The sequence below is a fragment of the Peromyscus leucopus genome, chromosome 1 (assembly GCF_004664715.2).
Source record: "Peromyscus leucopus breed LL Stock chromosome 1, UCI_PerLeu_2.1, whole genome shotgun sequence".
Classification (NCBI taxonomy): domain Eukaryota; kingdom Metazoa; phylum Chordata; class Mammalia; order Rodentia; family Cricetidae; genus Peromyscus; species Peromyscus leucopus.
The window spans coordinates 55,069,822-55,089,042 of record NC_051063.1 but is presented as its reverse complement, the minus strand read 5'-3'; the positions used below and the strand labels follow the sequence as shown (position 1 = coordinate 55,089,042).

The 19,221-nt window shown below is 58.4% G+C and overlaps 1 protein-coding gene and 1 long non-coding RNA gene across 2 annotated transcripts in view; one reads left to right on the top strand and one right to left on the bottom strand.

Annotated features, from left to right (window-relative positions):
• Window positions 1-16,208, bottom strand: part of LOC114680666 — a 66,810-nt gene extending 50,602 nt beyond the window's left edge. The window contains exon 1 of the long non-coding RNA XR_003732806.2: window positions 15,873-16,208. This is a non-coding gene — a long non-coding RNA (uncharacterized LOC114680666). The remainder of the gene's footprint in view (window positions 1-15,872) is intronic.
• Window positions 1-19,221, top strand: part of Macrod1 (mono-ADP ribosylhydrolase 1) — a 149,440-nt gene that overhangs the window by 101,939 nt on the left and 28,280 nt on the right.

Below are 19,221 nucleotides of genomic sequence, written 5' to 3'. Positions count from 1 at the left end.
CTCTGATCTGTCCTCTGCCCCCCTGGGAGACATAAAGACATCTCTGAGGATGTAAGGTGGCCTTCTTTCCCGGCCCACGGTCTCTCCTTCAGCAGCGGCATCCCCTCCCTGGCCCTGGCTAGTCGTGGGCTCCCCTGTCCTTGTGGGAAGACTCAGAAGGATGGAGGAGCTGGGTTTCCTATCCCCATTCACAGGCACTGATTTTTACCACTAGAAAGCAGGCCTCCCTTCCCAAACCTGAACTCACTGGAGAACAGTCAACCAGGGCTCAGGCCCACAGAGCAGGGTGCTCCTCGGGCCCAGAGATCAGGGTGCTCCTCGGGCCCACAGAGCAGGGTGCTCCTCGGGCCCACAGAGCAGGGTGCTCCTCAGGCCCACAGAGCATGGTGCTCCTCAGACCCACAGAGCAGGGTGCTCCTCGGGCCCACAGAGCAGGGTGCTCCTCAGCCCACAGAGCAGGGTGCCCCGCGGAGCGTCTGGCACAGAGGGAATGCTGGGCGTTCTGCTGGAGGGAAGCCGACTGTGCCCGCAGAGGTGGGTGGAAGGGAAAGAGATAGGAACGCAGTCCTGTATCTCAGCTCCGCCACAGAACCCAGGTGACCTTGAACAAAACTCCTCTCCTCTACTGGCAGGCAAGGGGCTCTGGTTGCCTTGGCCACAGGGTCACAGGCCTCTGTCCCTGGGGGCTGGAAGTAGCCAGGGCCTAGGACGCCCCAGAGCAAGGACAAGAGGAGAATGTGTGGCCTCCCTCACTTCCCTAGGCGGTTGCTCCTGCTGCGGACCCCACTGAGCAAGCTGCTGTATAGAGTTCCCAGCTCCCTCTTGCTCCCAGCTCCAGCTCCAGGCATTTGAGCCAAAGTGTTTGGGCTGCACTTAACCCTGCAGCCTCAGTCTCCCCCTTGACTCCCCAACCCAGGCCTGGGTTCCTGGCCACGCTCCATGGGGGATACAGCCATCCCTGGCCAATCTGACACTGTGCTTCAAACACTCCAAGGAAGGCTTAGCCTAGCAGCTGCCTCCCAGCCCAGACCTTCAAGAAAGTACAAGTGCTGCAGCTCCTCACTCCCACCCCGTCTGCAGAGTCTGGCCCGGCTAATCTGCTTCATTAAAGGCACTAATTAATTGGCTTAATTAAAAGGGTAACCTCAAAGCCAGCAGATCTCCTTCTTGATGAGCATCAGACTGAATGAAGAAGCCAGAGTTGAATAGGTGCATGGCACCCACTCCTGGCCTACCACACCCTCCTGGGACCACAAGCCCAGCCCCAGCGCCTGGTGTCTTGGAAGCCCACCTTGACTCCCTGCAGCACTGCTCAGCTCCAGTTAGGAGCCCAGAACAAAAGCACAGTAACGGAACCCAGAACAGGCAGGTTGCAGCCAATAACACTTAACAGGCCAGGAGGCACTGCCAACTGCCGCAGGGAGCCAGGGCTAGCCTCACGGTGCCTGTCTGGCAGGCAGCTGGGCTGAGCTGTGGTAAGCTCCAGTAGGAAAACTGCTGGTGCTGTAGCAGGACCCCACGGGGAGCAGAGAAGGACCTTTGGACCCCGAGCTTCCGTTATCTCTGGAGTCAAAAGAACTGAGCTCACATCTCAGCTCTACCCCAGGAGCTGGAAGTTCCTGTGGCAAGCTGCCCCTCTCCCAGTTCCCCATACACAAAATACCTGCCAGGGATATCAAGCGCAATCCCTTTCCAAGTAGAGCCTTCCAGGCTCAGCAGGAGACAGAGCTGGGATTGATTAGTCATGCCTGCCAAGGGTGATGGCTAAGAAGTATAGGCTTGTGTACCATTCTCATTCGGCCCCTTCTGCCAGGCCCAAAAAGGCTAAGCCTGCCGTCAACTGAACTTTTCCTACTGTCACCGAGAATCATTCTCACAATCCCTCAAGCCTTTACAAAGACTCAGCTCAGTTTCTCTTCTAGACAGCACTCCCTTGAGCTTTCTGTCCACTTTCAAGAGAACTAAGCATTCCCAATTTAAAACCGAGGTTCTGAGCTGGGCACTTGTAATCCTAACATTTGGAAGGTAGAGGCTAAAGGATCAGAGTTCAAGGCTATCTTCTGCTGTTAAGGTCAAGGCCAGCCTGGGACTCCATGAGAAAAGAAAGACAGACAGAGAGAGTGACCTGAGGCCATGGAGTCACTGCTCTGAGTCCACCCTCAGGGGAAAAAAGGGAGTGGGGGTGGGGAGGGTGTTCCTCTAAGAGATCTGTAGGGTAGAGACCTTCTTCCTCCCCTCAATGTCACCCCAACTGCAGCCCCCTTCTCTGACCTGGACAGCTTCCCCAGTAAGTGGCAATGGTTGAAAGAGTCCACACAGTGCCCAGGGACCACTAGCGGTCCCTCTGCCTCTCTCACGGCCCCCCAAAGGGGAAAGACTAGACCTCAAGTTGAGATAGGGTGACTTAGAGTATCCAGAGGAGCTCAGCCGGCTCCCCTTGGGGGTGATCTGGACAGAAGTCAGAGGGCACCCCAAGGGCCTGAGCCCGCGGCTGGCCTATCTGATGGAGCAGCCTTGGGCAGTCTGGCCCCTGCTGTGAGTGGCCTGGGCCAGCACTCCACTGTCAGCCTGCGGCTTCTCCATGCTGAGCCCACAGTGAGGCGCAAGGCCGCCTGTCAGACCCCGACAGATTCTGTCTCTGCACAAGCAGCTGTCCGCCAGCTCGACAGCTCTGCCACCCAGGAGAGGTTCCAGCAAGGGCCCGCCCTGCGCTGATGAGACTCCATCAGCCGCTGCCCTGGGGAGGGCGGGGCCACAGGGCTGCTATCACTGCAGCTGCAGGCTGCCAGTGAGGAAACCGCCATGGAACCTCTGTAAAGCACGGCCGGGCCGTGGGTATAGAGGCCCCAGGACTCGGAGGGTGGGCCTTGGGTCAGGACCCGGCCTGCCTCTCCACAGGAACCTGTGTTTCCCATCAGAGCCCTCAGGGGCTGATCTAGCAGAACCTAGCATCATGTGGGGCATGGAATGCAGTTAGGAAACATCCAGCCTGGATAATGATCAACACTGCGTGGTCCTCCTCAGCCAGGTCCACACCAGGTGATCACGGGAACAGAAGCACTGATCTAGTCAGGAAGAGGAAGGGCCAGGGCCGGAATCCAGGCACTGGGTAGTCACTACTGTCACATGAAGGCTGCATGATGCCCATCCACCCAGGCCCACACACATCGGGCACACAGAGCAGAATCCTGTGCTGAGTTTGCACAGCTGCCCATCAGAGGCCTGAACACACCCACAAAAGCCAGGGAGAACACTAGATCGGGACGCCAGATCTGGGCCCCAACCGGTCCTCTTAGTGGCCAAGTCCTCAGGTCCCTGCCGCTGAAGGCGAGTTGACAGTCTTCACCCACCTCCTGAGGTTGGAATCCGAGAAGGAAGAGAAGAGGCCGAGTGCCAGGGTGAGGAAGGGGCCCCAGAGCCTGCACCTCTCTGCCCACCTCCCCACCTTCAGGAGGAGCCCCAGAAGGAGCAGGCCCCCTCATCTACACTCAGTGTAAGAGGCTGCTCACTATTCACGTCAGTACCATCAACTATGTATAATACGGCATCCAGACTGGGCTGGCTGGGAGGGGTTCTCCGCCCAAGCATCGTGAGGGAGGTTTGGCCTCTTCCCTCAGAGTGTGGGGTCTCCTGAGGAAGAGACGAGGGGCCTGCAGGGAGAGAGCTAGGGCACAGTTCAGCCAGGCCACGGCCTTTTCTGCGGAGGACTTCACCCGTGAGTCTCATGCAAGCGCAGCACTTATTTCATAGATGGGGAAACTGATCCTGGTCAGGGTAAGAAGGCAAGCTTGCTTGCTGCACACCATACACCAGGCCCTTAAACTGTCTGTCTGCCCCTATGAGTCCCAAACTACTCTGCATTAGCCTGCCCAAATTCTACCCTGAAGGCCTTGGGAGTCCTAGGCCAGCCCCGGTCTATCCAGCCGCTGACTACACAGTGGGTTCTGAAGGCCCTTCCAAGAGTACCCTGGAGGAGGCTGAGTCCTCAGCCTTCCCTAGGCTCCCTGGGACTCCATAATCCCTCCATCCCCCACCAGGTGCCTCACTCACAAGTTCAGACAAGATACCACACCCCCGAAGGCTCCACACACAATCTGCCCACCACTCACATATTTCAGACAGGGACACAGACACCCTGACCCATTCCTGAACAGGAACATCAGAAGCTCAAATTCTAGGACACATGAGACCCTGTCTCAAAAAAATGAGGGGGTGCAGTTCAAGACCCAGGCCGGGCGGTGGTGGCGCACACCTTTAATCCCAGCACTACGGAGGCAGAGACAGGAGGATCTCTGTGAGTTCAAGGCCAGCCTGGCCCACAGAACTAGTTCCAGGCCAGCCATAGCTACACAGAGAAACCCTGTCTCGAAAAACCAAGGAATAGGGACCCAGGTTCAGGCTCCAGCCTTGGGGTCCTATGAGCTGGGTGAGCTTCCTAACCTGAGGGCTCTCAGTTTTCTCATCTCCAAATGAGCAGAGGGGCAGCATCCAACTGTCAGGGCTGCCCTGGGGGAATCAGGAAAAAAACCAACATAAACCGCCTTCCAGAACCACACCGGAAACAGCACCCTCGCACAGCAGCAAGCCCATCCTTACCTTCACCGCCACAGTTACCGCTGTCGTTACCATTCCACCCGCCTATGGCCCCCGTCCCCTCCCCTGCCAAGTCTGGACTCTGCCTCCACCTGGGTCCCTGCCTGGTAACTCAGACCACACCCGTCCCAGACCTAGGGCAGATCCAGGGCAGGAGGTCCCCAGCCTCCCACAGATAAGGGCTCACGTCCTGTTGACCTCTCGGGTCAGGGCAGGGGCAACATGCTGGCACAAAGGCTGAGCTGTCTGTGCCTCTGGCCTGGCAGCTGCCCGGGGCCAGCCCTTTGGCCACAAAGGGCCCTTTGAGCAGCTGCTGGCAGGAGCGGCGCTCTCCTTGAAGGCCCCCGGCTCTCACAAGCCCTGTCTGTCTGGAAGTCCATCGGCCCGGGAGACAGCTGCCGTGGGGGCAGGGTCCAGGTCCTGCCCTGCTCCTGGGCACAGTGTCGCCCCAGCATCCTCAGCTTCATCCTAGGATGCCCAGCCAAGGCAGGCGCTTGATCTCAGGCCGGCAGGACAGGACTTGGTCCCCACTAGGAATCCGTAAACACAGACCTCCACACAGGCACAGGAAGTCGCCGCAGGGTTGGGGCTCTGCCTTCCTGCTTCCCTTCCTGTTCTTGGCCTCAGTTTTCCTAACTGTAAAATGGAGCCTCCAAGAATACTAGGCCACTTCAGAGACTAAAAAGACCGTCACTTAATACCCCACACTGGACAACTGAAGTAGCAAGATCTCAGAGAATGCCAGCCCAGCTGCTCCCCCACCACAGTGACAGAAGGTGAAAACGGTATAGGAAAGGACCCAAAGCAGGGACCTGATGTGTCCCTGGCACTACATCAGAATGCTGGGGGACCTTGGCCAGGTGACTGAACCCTTGGTCTCAGTTTTCTCCTCTATAAAATGGGTTAATGGGGTATTGTGGCTCACAGCTATAATTCAAGTACTCAAAAAGATTGCCATGAATTCTAGGCCAGACTGGGCTCCGGAGTAAGCTCCAGGTCAGCATGGGCTAGAGTCAGACCCTGCCTCCAAACAACAAAACAAACGCCTACAAGATAACTCAAAGGGTGATGGCACTTGTTAAGTGAGCCTGCCGACCTGCGTTCAATCTCTGGAACCCATGTAAATGTGGGCAGAGAGCCAGCTCCACAAAGGTGTCTTCTGAACTCACATACATTCCATGGCGCGCGCGCGCGCGCACGCACACACACACACACACACACACACACACACACACACACACTTAAAAAAATAATTAAATAGCCAGGTGGTGGAGGAGCATGCCTTTAATTTCAGCACTTGGGAGAAGTAGGCAGATCTCTGAGTTCAAGGCCAGCTTGGTCTACAGAGTGAGTTCCAAGACAGCCAGAGCTACACAGAGAAACTCCTGTCTCCAGAAACCATAAAATAATAATAATAATGATAATAATGATAATAATAATAAATTAAAGGGAGCAGTTTATAGATGAGCTAATGAATGTCAGATTCAATGCCACAGGAGCCAGAGGAGGGGGAATGAGGAGGGAACTGAGTAAACTAGACACTGAAAGTGAGGCCTGCCAAAGTGCTGGAGGGAGGGGGCAAGAAATCTAATTTCGCATGGATCAGTCAGGTAGGGCTTCCTGCAGGAGGTGTCCTATGTGGCTGGCTGTGGCGGGGAGCACAGTTGAAGACTGGCAGGTGACAGTCATACTTGAGGGGAGATGCAGGAAGGAGGTAAGACCGTGGGGTCAGCCAGGGCCAGGCTGGGCAGGCCTAAAAGGCCAGGCTCAAGGTTTTGGACTCAGTTCCAGAGGAAGTAGGGAGCTACTAATGGTCTCAGAGCCAGCAAGTAACTGGATTGAATTAAGACATTTTAGAAACATCTGGAGGAGAAGGGCAGGGATGAACAGCAATCTGCAGGGCACTCAGGCCTTCCTGATACTAAAGTCCAGCCAGGCCCTGCCAAGAGTGTGGGAAGGTGACTGGGGCCAGAGGAGGGCCTTGGTCCCACCCCTACCCCTCTCCACACACCCAGCATGCCTGGCAGCCCCAGGGGACTGCCACACCCAGTACAGGGAGCACCTTGGGCCTAGGTCTACCCATCCCTGTGCGGTCACCTCTGTGAGCCTGCTTCCTCAGCTGTGAGAAGGGGAGGGCACGGGGGTCAGCTGCCTTAGAGCCTTTACCCAGCTTGGTGTGCTTTCTTGTGATTTGATTTTGAGGTCATGGGGATGGAACCCAGGGCCTCACCCAACCGAACACTGTACACTGATCCCACCCCCCACTCCAGCCTGACAGTAAGTCGCAAACTAGACGGTTCTGCAGGAAATGGACTCATACCACACCCCCAACCTGGCTGCCGTGCCTCCCCAGGTTTTACAGATGCTGGATTAGGTGAGAATGCGGTACATGGGCCACGGAGCCACTGCAGCTCACAGGAAGTGCTCGGCAAGGCCGGCACAACTACTATTGTTTGTTAGCTTTGAATTCCGCCCCACCACGCACAGAGGGGTGCCTGAATTTTGGTCCTCAGTAATGCTCTGGCGCGTACTGCACAGCCACACTTCTGGCTAGCTATGGGGTTATGAGGCTCCTGTGACTCTGCTCCAGAGACCCTAGTCTGTCCCCCCAAAAGCCAATATGGCTGCCACTGTCCAGCCCCTACGTCTGATCCCCAGGAGAGGCAGGACGAAGCTCCCAGAAGCCCCAAAGGCCACAGCTGTGGATTAGCTTGCCAACAGCGAGGGCCCTAGTGCCATCCCAAGATTCAGCTCCACCGCCCTGCTGTGCCCACTCAGCTTTACCTCAGTGGAGCCCGGCTCCCCTACTCTGGAACTAGGTCCCCAAGAGATCTAGCAGGCAGGGTGAGTGTGGTGCACCCCCATGAGAGCTGCCCAGCAGCCCAGCTTGGGCTGCAGAAACTGGCGGAGTAAATAATGACATTTCCCCCTCTGCTTCTCGCTCTTCGCCCCTTTCCCTTCCACAAATAAATTATCAACATGCCCAGGTCCCGGTGGAGCGGAGCATATCGCAGGGAACAATGAAAAAGCTTTTAATAGGATTCCAGGAGCTGCAGCCACTCGCTCACCACCCTGATGGAGACCGCTCTGTGACCGCAGGCCACCGGCGCCCTCCCTGCACCCTTGCTGCCCAGCTCCTCCCCAGGGCATCAGTAGTGGCACAGCCCAGCTGAGCCGCCCTGCTGACGTCACAGGCAGAGTGGGCACGCCACCCGCCTTGGCCCCAGGTCTGCTCTCCTCTCATGATCACACCTCGGGCTGTCCCCACACTCCTCTCCTTTGTGAGGTCAAAGGTGTGTTAAATGACGCCATCACCCGTGGGGACACACAGTGGGGCCTCAGAAGAGAGCCTGAAGAGGGTAGACACAAGACTCAGTCACCAGAGGAAACTGCCCTGAAGCTCTGGGCATGCACCCCACCTTGGCAGGCACAGGTCTGTCAAAGAAGGAAGATAATCCGGGCGTGGTGGCGCACGCCTTTAATCCCAGCACTGGGGAGGCAGAGGCAGGCGGATCTCTGTGAGATCGAGGCCAGCCTGGGCTACAGAGTGAGTTCCAGGACAGTCAGTACTGTTAAACAGAGAAACCCTGTCTCAAACAAACAAAAAGGAGGGAAAATAGAGACCCTGGTGTCTCAGTGTGTGCCTCAGTCTCCCCACCTGTCCTTGTAAAGGACCCAGACAGAGACCAGGTACCTCTCAATAAACAAAACTGTGGTCTCTCTGCCTCTCTGTGGCCCTGCACAATTAACTTTACTGCTTTGAGCCTTAATTTACCCCCAGGATACCGTCATTCCATCGTATATTGAAGGGAAATGAGCATGTGCCGTGAGCTGTCATACACTGGCTGTGTGACCTTGGTCTGGTCACTTTCTCTGCCTGAGCCCCCGTTTCTTCCTCTGTAAAATGGGACAGTTGTAAAGCCTGCTGAGGGTCTATACTAGAGTCTCTCAGTGTGGAGCTTCGGGGTTACACAATGTGTGCAGTGAGCCCTCAGCGACGGTAGCTTGCCAGGACCCAGCACTTAGGAGATACCCAAAAGGCCCAGCAGGGTCTTCTGGCCTAATCCCAGGGAGCCATGCCCAGCAGAAGGTGACACGAACTTCATACTCTGCTTCCCACGAACTGACTCTATCCCCTGCACCTCCTCTTCATCATGACTGAGTCCCATCCCTCTGCTGCGTGCCACCTCTGGGTGCCAGGCCCCAGCAGCTCAGCAAATGCCCCACGGACTCACCTACTGGGGATGGTGTGGTGTTGTGGAGACAGCAGTCTAGTTCCCTGGAGGCTAGGGAGCCGCAGGGAGGCCAGTGTCCTGGCACTGCACCCCGCATGGTCTGGCCTGTCCTGAGTTCAAGAGCCTCTGGTTTCCATGCTCTCCTACGGGCCCACAACATACGATCTTTGTACTGACCCCAAATGTGTGCGTGGTTGTCCCATTTTATTGGTGTGAAAGACTAAGGCATAAAGATAGGAAGTAGGGTATCCAGGGCACTCAGCTGACTGGTAACAGGCAGGATTCGAACCCAAGACCAGCACTGTTACTCCACTCCCTGGCTGTGTGGAGTAGACCCTTCCATGTAGCCTTGAACAATGCTTGTCTTTGCTGTGTCTCAGTCTCTCTCCTCAGCAGGAAGCAAGCAGAAAAGCTTCTCAGGCCAGGGTGTCCTGGAAGTCAAGGTGTGGTTCTGCCCAGACCCTCACTACCCCAAGCCTGAGGGGTAGTCTGAGTGCTCACAGTCACAGAGCTGACGGCAGCACGGGGGGCCTTGGAGACATTGTTGTCCAGATGCAGTGGGGAAACTGAGGCTGAGAATATGGGGGGGGTGTGCCACCTGCCTCCCTGTGAGTTGGATTGTGGTCTTTGTGGTACAGCCTCAGTGAAGAGGGAAAGGCTCTCAAGACCCCTGCCAGGGCCCCGCTCACGGCTCTGTGGGCACACAGGCCCGCCTGCTGCCCACGAGACCACCCACTTGCTTTCTGGAGTCTCTTAGGCTGTTTCAAGAGCCCCACTCTGGCATCTTGTTTCTTTGTTTTCAACCCCAACCCAGTGACAGGCCCAAGGCATAAAGGCGGTCACTGTCCAGGGCCAAGCCTGCACAGTAAAGGCTGGGGTGGGGGGAGGGGGGAGGGGGGGGGCAGCAGCTGCCGCAGGTGAGAGTGAGGGCGGTTCACTCCTCAGAGCTGGTTCTGGCCGGCTCAGGGAAAACAGAGAGGTACGCGTCTGTGTATGCAAGAGTGATCATTCGAGAAACCTAAGTCTGGACATACCTGTCTTGTGTTCCAGAGCTGGCCTGGGGGCTGGGACTTGACCAGACTCCACCCACCAGCCACTGGCCTGAGAAAAGAAGCAAGGGAGGGTCCCCACTACTCCCCACCCCAGAGCAGTGGGGGTGGACCACTGCATCCCACCCTATGCCTTAACTAGACTGGGCAACTTCAGTTCAGCTACACTACCATGATCCTCCGCAACTGCCATACCCCTGGGGTAGGATGCTCACCTACCTAAAGTCACATTCCCTAAATCCAAACTAGGTCTCCCAGGTCTGACCATAGGCTGCAGCTAGACAGAGCCCCACGTGTGACCTAGGACCCAAGGCCATGTGTCCTTTGGGCAGGTCAGTCTGGTGGCATGCTCTGAACTCACCACAGGCAGGTTGGACCTTCTATGATAGCCACACACAGCCTTGCATAGAACCCGAGAGCCAGCAGTGAATGTGACAGCCAGGACCCTGCATCATCCCCCACCTTTGCACAGGCCCTGCCTGAGGTCAGGTAGCCTCAGCCTCTGTCCCCTGCTCCTCCAGGCAGCCCTTGGAACACTGCCCCCAGGAAAAGCCCATCCTGGCGCCAGCACCCTGCAGCAGTTTTTGAGGCCGTCTTCCTGAGCGGCACTTTCCCAGACGTCACTGGTGGGGGAGGGGAGGGGAGGGGCTGTGGGGCACAGGTGCTACAGGAGCAATTTGCTTCTGTAGATAAATGGTGTTTCCCCGAAGTCACCCCCCTTTCTCTTCTCTCCTTCTCTTGCTCTTGTGAGCGATCCCCCTTTTTTCTTTTCTTTCTTTCTTTTCTTTTTTTTTTTTTTTTTTACAGTTTGCTAAATCTGTTGTAATCTGGTGCCAACGATTAATTCAGGCAGAAGGAGGGAAAAGGGAGTGGGGAAAAAATACCACCGCAGGAGCAGCCTCTCCAGGCACACGGGCAGGAGCAGCCAGGGCTAGTGTTTCATGACCCCAGCCTCACTCCAAAGCTCCTCCACCTCCCCGCCCCTCGCCACAAAGCCTGATGCATCTGGGCCCCCAGCCACAGATGCCTGGGTTCTGTGCTCTGCCTGGGAGGCAGTGTCCCCTAGTGGTTAGCTGAGCCCTGCACAGCTGAGGCCTGCTACCTCAGAAAATCTCCTCTCCGCTGCCTTCCCCCTTGGCCGGCACCCCAACTCTGCCTCTCGGTCCAGCTCCCCTTCCTAGAATCCCCTCTATCACCAGCGCCCTTAACTCCCTATCACGGCCACTGCCCTTGTCACGAGTAAACCCAGCAAGTCTTGCAAATGAATACACAGCTCTCAGGGAACCCATCAGGCCGGAATGGACCAGCCTGGGGATCCCCCAGACAGGAAGATCAAGACAAGTCCTCATCGCCAGCCCCATGCAAACACCTGAGGTCACCTGCCACGGGGTCTCAAGGTAGCCCTGCCCTTTTGCCCATAAGTCCCTCATTCCCGTCGTTCCTGGCGACTCTAGCCCACCCTTCCTATCCTCCCTCGGACTTACCCTCCCCAGAAGCCTCCTCCACACAAGCCTTCCAGGTCCGAGGGGGCGTGACTGAGGTCTGGCCCCACACTTCGCTACCAGCTAGCCCAGGAGTACTGGGTTTTGTTACCATGGTTGTTTTGAGTCAGGGTCTCCCTGTGTAGTCCTGGCTGACCTTGAACTATGTACCTACCCCCTTGCTGCCTGGGATTTTCTGAAATCCTCCTGACTCAGCCTCCCGAATGCTAGGATTAGAGACATGTGGCATCATGCCCAGCTGCAGGACTGCCTTGTTTGTTTGTTTGTTTGTTGTTTAGAAGAGTCTCACTATGCAGCTCTGGCTGTCCTGAAACTAGCTATGTAGACCAGGCTGGCCTCCAGCTCACAGAGATCTCCCTGCCTCCACCTCCTGAGTGCTGGGACAGGGCTGCTTTTGTTCTGGACTCTTGTCCCAGAGCCTAAGGCTATGCCTGGCTAGTCAGTCTTAATTCTCCTGAATGAATGAATGAATGAATGAATGAACGAACGAGCAAGCTGGAAAGAAGGGAATAAGACTGAGGAACAGGGGTGTCTGTCTCAACCTCCCTTCCTCGGGACATCTTCGAAGTTCTCTCCCTCAGCCTCTGCAAAGTGAGAACACAGCACACACAAACCTCACAGTGAGAGCCCCAGAGCCAGGGCTGTGATGAATCCATCAAATGTATTCCACAAAGCAAGTGGAAGTCCCAGAATCCTGACATCATCTGCAGAGTGACTAACCCTGGGGAGCAGCTAGGCTCTGGGGGCCACAGGCAAGTGGCGGTAAACAGAATCTGCCCGGCACAGAGGCAAACACTGGGACAGGCATCCAGGACCCTCTGTGGTCCAGCTGCTGCCACGGAACACTAGGCCAGCTGGGGGCGGGGACGGTGGAGGTGCTGATCTTTCCCTGGCCCACCCTGACCAATCAGTCTGCCAAGCCCTCAACAGTGCATGGTGACCCCACCCTATGGCAAATGGCTGAATGCAGCTGCCCGGGCCCAGGACAGAGCCAGAACTGACTAGACAATCTGGGTTCTAGGGGAGGTCTGCCCGGACACAGACACACAGTGCCAGGCATCGAGAGCAACAGCCAGGCCTGAGGCTCACACTTCCAGAGCCCTGTGCTCTCTCTGCTGGGAGGCTAGGACTGGCAACGTCTCCCTACCGTCCCCCTACCGTCCACGAGGCCTTAGGACCCTCAGGCAGGCCTCCACCCTCACATACCACACGAGGGGCCTGAACTTGAAACTCTTCCTGTGGCTCGTGGGTCTCCCCACTGTTCCTTGGACTAGGAGGTACCGGTGGAGAAAGCCCCTGCCAGCAAGGGGCACTGGTGACTGTGGTGGTGGACCCGGTAGACCTGCCTGCTTCAGAAGCCCTCAGGAAGCTAGCTGGGAGCACAGGCCAGGAAAGGGAGGGGTAGACTACAGGCAAGACCTCTGCCTGACACTTGCAAATTTCACCTCACGGTGGGGGCCCTGAACTAGGCTCTGCCACTGCCCCGCCTCTTGGCTGAGGGGACTCAGGCCCACGGGAGGCAGTCTTGCTGAAGGCCAGCTGGCTAGGCAAAGGAGTCCTCCCCAGGAACCACCCAGGTCCTTAGGACCCTGAGCCAGCATCCCAGTGTTCCAGGAACATAATCAACTGGTATGACAAGATGTTTGATGTCATTTCCAGATCCTGGGATGAGCCAGCCCGGCAGGGCACCTCCTGGCACAACCCCTGGCAAACCCTATCTCCAAGATCAGGCCACTCTGCAGTCCTGACTAAGATGCTGAGATTCAGCTGGGAAGGGGCGGCCAACGGGTCACCAAACCCTAAGGGGTATTCAGCAAAGCTCCTGCCCAGCTCCCTGCCACTATGGCTACCTGTGTGCCACCTGCCTGCACAGGAAGGTGGCTGTGCCCAGCTATCCCCAGAGGCTGGTCATCACCACCCCCCTGCACCAAAGCATCTACCTTTGTGTTGTTATTTTCAAGACAGGGTTTCTCTGTGTAGCCCTGGCTGTCCTCGAACTCAGAGATCCACCTGCCTCTGCCTCCTGAGTGCTGGGATTAAAGGCAAGGCATGCACCACCATGCCTAGCTAAGCGGCTACTTCTTGACACTGGGCCTCTCCAGGCAGGCACCCAGTTCAAGGCCTGCTTTTCTATCCCGCAGGCACCTGAGGGAGTCAGGTCCGCCTTGGGGCTCCAGTCCCCCCCTCACTAACTTTACACTAACATCACTTTTCCAGTCTGTGTGTGTATGCCGTCCTCCCCTACGCCCTCATCCTCAGAGTCATGATGCCCATCCCTCCTCACAGGTCATGGCTCTACCCTCCTTGACAAGCAGGTTCGCAGAAGGGAGGCTGCAGGCCTGGGCATATATACAGCAAGTAGCATCGGCTGGGCCACTAGGTCTCAGTCTACCCAGAGCTGAGTCTCCAGGCCAAAACCCGGCCTGCACAGCCTGGGCAGCAGGGGAAATGATGAAGAGGCAGGCCTCCTGATCTACACCCCCTTTAAACAACACGAGTGGATCTCCCAGGAGCTTCCAAGGGACTCTGAGGGAGACAGTTGCTAAGGACCAGCATGCAGCTGGATGGAGGAATCTGACCCCTTAACCTTCCAATATCTCTACAGATACCTACTCTGCCCTTACAGACCCCTGAGCCCAAGAGCAGAACCATTCAAGATTTGTAGCAAATGCACATGCATTTTACAGAGTACAGTCCCTGTCCCCCAACTAAGGCCCGGGAAGTAGTTATGGTGGGCCATTGATAGCAGGAGAGAAAAACTGAGCCACAGAGAGGGAGAGGGACTTGCAAGCAATGTATTGTGGAGTATGGATGCCTGGGTCCCAGTAGCTACATGGACTGAGCCTACGTGAAGTCAGGCCTGCCATCATCTGCGTGTGGGCTGCGAGCCTAGCCTGCCTGACTTCCACTCTGCTGGGGAGGTTCTGCCCGTAATCTTTCTGAGAACCGAGGTGGGGTGTACATACCTAGTTTCTCCACTCCCCAGCCCCCTTCCCCAACACACACACTCAAAAAGTCTGTCTCACCTCCCTCCTGACCTATATAGTCCCTTCAGTCTCCGCTTCTCCTGCACCTCAGACCTCCCAGAGACCCTCACAGTCAACCCAGAGAGGCAGCATCTCGTCCCAGGCACTGGCCCTGGCAGCCTGGGCCATTTCCATTTTAAACCTTCCGAGGAAGCCCTGAGCAGTCGCCCACGGCAGGCACCAGCTGACAGGTGATGTTTGTGCCTCTCCTCCTGGCGCTGGCAGGAAGACACGCAGTTGGCTTTCAACTCTAGAAACCTGAGCCTGGAGCCCCTGTGTGCGGCCGCCTTCCCGGTGCTGGCAGGGAGGGGAGCCCCAGCCCACACCCCTCTGCCAGGAGCGTCAGGGGTCCTGGGCCCTGCTTTGCGTACACTCCCCCCTCCTACCCAGACAGCCTCCCCCAACTCCTAAGATACCTAGGGGTGGGAAAGGGTGGGGCTGATCTCCATCCTCCAAAGGATGCAAGGGCGGAGATGAGGCAAGGCTGGACCTTGTCACCCCTCACCTCTGTTCCCGTGCCTTGGCTTTATTTATTCACATCAGACCTCTCATTTGAGCCTCCTGGGCCTGGCATACCCCAGCTGAGCTGTGTTCTCTCTCAACCACACACCCCGGGAGAGCCTGGAAGCCCTCCCGGGGCCCCAGGAAGCCTGGGGCAGCTCCCTGATGTCGCCGCTTCACAACTTTGTCCTCCTCAGAGAGCTCTGATCTACCACGGCTCCCTGCAGCTGGGCAACAACGCTCCCCAGCCTTCCGCCTCTGGGCCTCGGATCCCCACGAGGAGGGGCGTGCTCGCGGTCTGTTGCCTCCTTGTCTAGGAGCTTGGGGGTGGGGGGCCCTGTGTGCGCCCCCAGTCCGTTAGTCCCTCCGTTCCACCTTTGCAGCCGCCAGGTGCACAGCCTCAGCCCCCGCCGGCACTGGGCTGCCAGTCCACAGCGCGCGCAGGGAGGGAAGTTGGAGGCTGCCTATGCCCCCCTTGAAGTCGTTTTAAAAATAAAACCTCGCTCTAACCGTGACTCACGCGGCTAGTGGGGACGGGAACGCGGCGCCGGGGCCGGCCGACTGCCCTCGCCGCACGATCCCCTCACCCTCCTTTTCCCGAGTGTGGGGCAGGAGCTGGGACTGACCTGTTCAGCCCGGCGCCCCCCGCGGGCCCGGCCGCCATCCCCCGGGCGCAGCCAGGGCTCGGCTCTGGGCTGCAAGCGAGCCCCCGCCCTTTCCAGCCTCCGCTCCGGGGAGCGGAGCCGCGGGCCGCGAACCCCGCGCCTCCCCGCGGCGGAGCCAGCACCACCCGCGCTGGGCTGTCGACTCCCGACCCCCCTACACCCCGAATCCCAAAGGCTGCACGTCTCCCGCCACACCGGACCGATTCGGGCGACGCGATCCGGCCGGATGCGTGCAGCACGGCCCCCGCCCCGCGCGCCCCAGCACCCCGTCCCGACCCCCGGCCCGCGCAGCTTGCCTTACCTGCGCAGCGGCCGGGGGAGGCGGGTCTCCTCGGGAAACTTTGCGGCGACGGCTGGAGCCTCAGGGGTTATTCCAAGGAGCGGGCGGGAGCCCTAGCCGGAGGGCACCCAGGGGGGCCTGGGAGAGGAGCCCCCGGTGCGCGTCGGAGCTCTGTGGCGGGCCCGGGGCGCGGGGCGCGCGGCGGCGCATCTGCCCGGCGGAGCGGCGGGAGGAGTGCGCGGGGTGGCGCCCGGCGGCGGGGTGCGTGTACCCGGGCGGGTGCGCTCGGCAAGGCGAGGGCAGCGGCGGCGGCGAGCAGGGCGCGAGGAAGCAGGCTGTGCGGCCGCCTCTCCCCTCGCGGCGGCGGCGGCGGCGGGGGCTGTGCGTGCAGCGCGGAGCGGGGAGGGCGGGAGCGGAGAGGGAGGCGGCGGGCGGGGAGGAGGCGGCGGGGGCGGGGGCGCCGCGCTGCGCACTGGCCGGCGGGACCCGGCGCGGGAGGCTGCGCCGCCGCGCGGGGACTCTGGCCCAGCCCGGGAGAAACGGCGTCCGCGCGTTCCCCTCCTCCTAGCCTCCGCTAAAATGTCTGGGGTGGGGGGCGGGGGAAGACGAGTTGGGGAGCTGGTCCCCCCTAGGGACTAGGGGGAGGGAGGCTCTCAACACCAACCTCCAGGGCGGGAGGGAGGGTGGCGAGAAGAAGGGGTTCTGGTTCAGATACCTCCCCCCCCCACATCGATCCTCTCAGCACCCACTCATTCATCTATCTATATTCATTCATTCTTCCGTCCACTAGAGCATTCATTCACAAACAGAACCCACCGCCTGCTCTGCGTGCCCAGGTAACCCCATCCCTCCCTGCCAGGTGCCCCTTCCAGGCTCCCTTGCAGCCCCTCCTGCACAGGCCCTCTCTAAACCCTTTGCTTTTCTCCGAGCAGGACCCCCACCCTGATATGTAGGAGGGCAGGTCGGGTCAGATGCCAGCACCCCTCTTCCCCTCTCCAGAGGCTGACCTTTGAACAACTTAGGTAACCTCTCTAAACCTGAGTATACAACGGGAGCACTGGCCACTGGACTCCTGGGGAGTTGAGGAGACCTGCGACGGGAAGGTGGCTGGGACCAGAGCTGGCACACATTAGGATCTCAGAGAAAGTTGTTGTGGGGGCTCTGGGGGCCCTCGGGGTGGATGGACCACAGCAGGGATTTCCCACGTGTAGCAGTGGGAACAGTAACATCTCTCCCTGCCCAGCCTCACCTACCTGGTGCAGACCTGGTCACCTGGTGACGGAACTGGGTGGTCCCTTCCAGACTTAGTTTTCCTCTTTGGCGCCAGCTGCTCAGAGTGAGTCCCTAACTGCTTAGATCACATGTGCCTTTCCCCCACAGCTCCAGGGCCCATCCCTATTCCTCCCTCCTCAGTGTGGGGGCCCCTCTGAACAGACCACTCCAATGTCTTCTACCCCACCATCCCAACTCCAGAGCCTTTCACAAGTCCCGCCCAACCTGCGCTTTGTTACCTTTCCAGGCTTCCCTCGGGATGCCCACCATCACCCCTGAGGGAGGGTGTGCTCTCTGCCTCCCTGCTCTCCTGATCCTCTTCCCAGAGCTGCCTGGTGCATGGGGGAGGGCTGCCACCTCGGAGCCCTCCCCCAGCTCTGTCTTTGCCCTCCCCACCTCTCCTCTTCACCTCCCAGCTCCCCTTGCGCCTTCCTGGGTTTGTACTCAATTCACTGAGCAGCTATTTTTTTCCTCCCAGTTTTATTTATCGCCCAAACAGCATTATACCAACAATAAAGGAAGGGGAAAAAAAAAATCACCCACAATGCCACCTCCCTGTGGCGTCAACAGCCTCCTCTGCTCGCTTCCAGGCTTGTCCAGGCACAAAGCTGGCTATAATTTTCACAGAAGTGTGGTTTCTGTTCCGCCTCCCCAGACCCCCCAGATGGACTCGAGGGCCCCAGGGCTCCATCTCCATCAGTCCTCCATGGTGTCACTTAGCATGTGGCTCAGGAACTCTGCGTGTCCGCCCCTTTACCTCCCCGCCACCCCATGCCGGGCACCAGGCTGGCGCCAAGCAAGCACTTGGCCTTGTCCCGGGGTGGAGTGTACGGATGGAGCTTGACTTGACACATCACACTTGAATATCAAAATATCACCATCGTAATTGCGGCTTTAATGGCTGTGTGATGCTCTCCTCCCGGCTGACGGACTGTAACTCGCAGAGCGACATCTCCTGCACCACAATTCAGGGAATACTGGGGGAAGTCCACTGGGCTGGGCTCCGTCTGGGACACCAGGGAGACCATTATGAACCAGGTTGCACTGGACGAAAAGCTGGGATTCCGCAAAGGCTGCCCAGCACATAGTCAAGGCTGGGCAAGAGCTACCTGAAACAGGCGTCTGTCTCCATATGACCCCAGGGACTAGGGCCCAGTCAGCTGGGACACCAGACGGCTTCCTGGGGCAGTGCTTGTTGTCCTAGGTTTGACAGGGGGGGTGGAGGGAGTCTGGGGGGGAGCAGGAGAAAGGTTCCAGATCAGGTGTAACTGGAGCCCATTGCAGCCACCAGTGCCAGTGCCATACTGGGAGTGCCTGAGTGCCACCGAGCAAGATCTTGGCTGGAGCTGGGGATCCAGTCAGAGGGACTGTGATGAAGAGGTTGAGGGCAGCCAGGCCTGGTGTGCAGGGTCTTGGACATATGGACTGTGCAGGAACTCCATCCTGAGAGAAGTCCGGCTTCAACCAAAGACTGTAACTCCAGGACAGTGAGACTGTCAGCTGAGATCAGGAAATATGGTTTGTTCAGTCAGCAGACCCTGGCGGATCACACTGCGTGCTACAGGCAACAGGAGAACACAGGACCATGGCAACGGGTGGCGTGTCCTGTGAGCTGGGCCCCAGTGGGAGGCTCTGGACACTGAGGGCAGTGCCAGTCACCCAGTAACACTTTGTGGCTTCAACCTTGAGCTCGCCAAGCCCCAGTGCCCCCACTCTGAGGGAGGCAATAGCCAGAGCAATGTCCTGCAGCTCAGAGTGGGCCCTCCCACTGGGCAGCAAGGTCAGCCTGGCCCTGCCTGCAGCCTTTCCTCCACCCCCCACCCCCAGGCTCACAGCCACCACCTCCCCTCTCAGGGGGATGTGGCCTCTGTTTGCCACCTCACAGCCAGTGACCCTCAGCACTGTCCCTTCCTCCCAGCTACGCCTCCAGTTTCTGATGCTAATGTGACAGTCTGGAAAGGTCCTGGGATGCTTTCGATATTATGCACTGTGGAGATAACGGGACTTGGCAGTATTAGACTGTTGTCGGCCAAGGCTGGGCCAGTCTTAGCCTCACATAGGTTCTGGGGTGGGGAAGGGTAGGATCTCCTCCGATGCA